The sequence below is a fragment of the Oncorhynchus keta genome, unplaced genomic scaffold (genome assembly GCF_023373465.1).
Source record: "Oncorhynchus keta strain PuntledgeMale-10-30-2019 unplaced genomic scaffold, Oket_V2 Un_scaffold_4275_pilon_pilon, whole genome shotgun sequence".
Classification (NCBI taxonomy): Eukaryota; Metazoa; Chordata; class Actinopteri; order Salmoniformes; family Salmonidae; genus Oncorhynchus; species Oncorhynchus keta.
Window position 1 is genome coordinate 151,607 of NW_026290937.1, and position 3,925 is coordinate 155,531.

A 3,925-nucleotide genomic window follows, 5' to 3' on the forward strand; every position below is an offset into this window, starting at 1 on the left:
TCATAGTATTCTGTAGTATTTATAGTTTCATAGTACAGTATTTATCTCCTCTGTAGTATTTATAGTTTCATAGTATGACTGTAGTATTTATAGTTTCCATAGTATGCTGTAGTATTTATAGTTTCATAGTATGCTGTAGTATTTATATTCCCAGTGTGTTTTATAGTCGGTCAGTACCTTGGAGGAGAGGGTGATTTGATAGACGTTTCTCCGTGTGTTGTCCTGAAGTATTTATAGGGTGGCGTTCAGCAGCTCCACCCTTGGAGAGACAAACATGAATTAAACATAACCGTCATCAAAATACAAGATGGCTGCCCTCTCCTCTGCTGCTGAGATGACTGCCCTCTCCTCTGCTGCTGAGATGACTACCCCCTCTCCTCTAGCTGCTATAGATGGCTGCCCTCCTCTGCTGCTGAGATGACTGTAGTATTTATGCCCTCTCCTCTGCTGCTGAGATGACTGTATTTCTCCTCTGCTGCTGAGATGACTAGCCCTGTATTTATTTCTCCCTCTGCTTCTGAGATTGATAGCCCTATTCTGTCTCCTCTGCTGCTGTAGATGACATTTATGCCCTCTCCTCTGCTGCTGAGATGACATAGTATTCCCCAGTGGATGTGTCCTCTGCTGCTGAGATTTGACTGCCCTCTCCTCTGCTGCTGAGATGACTGCCCTCCACCCTCTGCTGGAGAGACAAACATGTCTAAACTGCTGCAAAATGAGATGACTGCCCTCTCCTCTGCTGCTGAGATGACTGCCCTCTCCTCTGCTGCTGAGATGACCCCCCACCTGACACTATCGGCTAACATGGATCTTGTACATTTAACATTTTATGCAGACAGTTGGAAACAGAGGGGGAGGGAGGCAGGGTGGGAGAACAGTAGGAAGGACGGTGGGGAGTAGAGGACATGTGACTGTTTGGGAGCGCTACAGAAAGCCCCCCCCCCCCCCCACCCCACACACACACACTTTGAGATCAGTCAAAGATACAGGAAAACATGCTTCTACAGTCTCAGGTGACATAGAGCAAGATTTAAGATAGATACACCCTGCACATCAACATCACTACTGACTCAGGGTACTTCCCATGCACTACTACCCAAATACACCCCCGAATGGCTCCCTATTCCCTACGTAGTGCACTATTTACCCTAAAATACACCCCGAATGGCCCCCTATTCCCTACGTAGTGCACTACTTTACCATAAGATACATCCCTATTGGCTCCCTATTCCCTACGTAGTGCACTACTTTACCCTAATATACATCCCTAATGGCACCCTATTCCCTACGTAGTGCACTACTATTTAAGACGGAGTGCACTACTTTCTAAAATACACCCCGAATGGAATAGGCACTACTTTACCATAAGATACATCCCTAATGGCACCCTATTCCCTACGTAGTGCACTTTACTTACCATAAGACTTTACCATAAGATCCCTATTGGCTCCCTATTCCCTACGTAGTGCACTACTTGTGACCGTAGTTTATAAGGAATAGGTTGCCAGAGGGGGACGCAACCCTACATCCCCAGTGAAGATCAGTCCGTCTCTTACAGCTGCTGTCCAATGTTGCAGTTCCTCTGTGCGACCACACTGAAGAGGGGGGCGACGTGGAGCGGGGACAGGTTGATCAGCAGTGGGCGGAGCCTGCTCTGAAGCCAGGTGAGTACTTCCTGGTCGCTAACAGAGCGGTCTGATAGGTTCCCGCGTTCAAACACCTGCTGGAGCATGGCTGAACGCACCGCCACCGGGAACTTAGACTCTTGACCCTACGGGGGGAGAGAGGGAGGGGAGAGGGGTGGAGAGATGGAGGGGCGAGATGGTGGGGAGAGGGGTGGAGAGAGGGGTGGAGAGAGGGAGGGAGGGAGGGGTGGAGAGGGAGGAGGGGTGGAGGAGGGATGGAGGGAGAGGGGTAGAGAGATGGAGAGAGGGGTGGAGATGGATGGAGGGGAGAGGGGTAGAGAGATGAGAGGGGAGAGGGGAGAGAGGATGGAGGGGAGAGGGATGGGAGGGAGATGAGGGGGGTGGAGAGAGGGATGGAGGGAGAGGGGTAGAGAGATGGAGGGGAGAGGGGTGGAGAGAGGGATGGAGGGGAGAGGGGTGGAGAGAGATGGAGGGAGAGGGGTGGAGAGAGGGAGGGAGGGGAGAGGGGAGAGAGAGAGATGGAGGGGGGAGAGGGGGTGGAGAGGGGTGGAGGGATGGGGAGAGGGGTAGAGAGATGCAGGGGAGAGGGGTGGAGAGGAGGGGGGAGGGGTGGAGAGAGGGAGAGGGGGAGGGGTAGAGAGATGAGGGGAGAGGGGTGGAGAGAGGGATGGGGGAGAGGGGTAGGAGATGCAGGGAGAGGGGTGGAGAGAGGGAGAGAGGGGGAGAGGGGATGGAGGGAGAGGGGAGAGATGCAGGGGAGAGGGGTGGAGAGAGGGAGGGGGAGGGGAGAGATGGAGGGATGGAGGGGAGAGGGGTAGAGAGGGAGGGGAGAGGGGTGGAGAGAGGGAGGGAGGGAGAGGGGGAGATGCAGGGGGAGAGGGGTGGAGAGAGGGAGGGAGATGCAGGGAGAGGGGGAGAGGGAGGGGGGTAGAGAGATGGAGGGAGAGGGGTGGAGAGATGCAGGGGAGAGGGGAAGAGAGGAGAGATGCAGGGAGAGGGGTGGAGAGAGGGAGAGGAGAGATGCAGGGAGAGGGTGGAGAGAGGGAGGGGAGAGGGGGGAGATGGAGGGGAGAGGGATGGAACAGGAGGGACAGACAGGAGAGAGGGAGGGACAGAGACAGGGGTGAGAGAGGGATGGAGGGAGACTACACAGACAGACAGACAGGAGAGAGGGGGAGAGAGGGAGGAGACAGACAGAGACACAGGGAGGAGGAGAGGGGGGAGAGATGCAGGGGAGAGGAGTGGAGAGAGGGAGGGAGGGTGCAGGGAAAGGGGTGGAGAGGGAGGAATGGAGGGTGGGAGAGAGGGAGGGAGACAGGGGAGAGAGGGATGGAGAGGAGAGGGTAGAGAGATGCAGGGGAGAGGTGGTGGAGAGAGGGATGGAGGGAGAGGGTCAGAGATGCAGGAGAGGGGTGGAGAGAGGGAGGAGGGGAGAGGGGTAGAGAGATGCAGGGGAGCTGGGTGGAGAGAGGGAGGGGAGAGATGCAGGTCTCAGGGGTGAGAGGGGGAGAGGGGTGTATATTAGTAAAATAAAATATAAAATAAAATATATATTATACAGACAGACACTGTGACAGACAGGCAGACAGACAGACAGACAGACAGACAGACAGACAGACAGACAGACAGACAGACAGACAGACAGACACTATCACTGCTTGTCTCATGGTGATGGAGACTACACAGACAGACAGACAGACATTATAACCACAGACAGACATTATTACAGACAGACAGAGCTGGGGCAGAATCAGACAGCAGACAGACAGACAGACAGACAGACAGACAGACAGACAGACAGACAGACACTAGACACTGTGAGCTTGTCTCATGGTGATGGACACACAGACAGACAGACAGACAGACAGACAGACACAGACAGACATTAGACAGACACTATCACTGACAGACAGACAGTCAGACAGACAGACACACAGACAGACATTATAACAGACAGACAACATTACAGACAGACACTGTCACTGTGAGCTGGGGAGGGACTAGTTCATCAGCAGACAGACACACAGACTCACATTAGACAGACAGACAGACAGATTACAGACAGATCACTGTGAGCTGGGGCAGGGCCTCTGTCTGCAGAGCACACACAAGACATTATAACCACAGACAACATTATTACAGACACTATCACTGTGAGCTGGGGCAGACCTCAGTCAGACAGCACACACACAACTCACATTATAACCACAGACAACATTATTACAGACACTATCACTGTGAGCTGGGGCAGGGCCTCTGTCTGGAGCACACACACAACT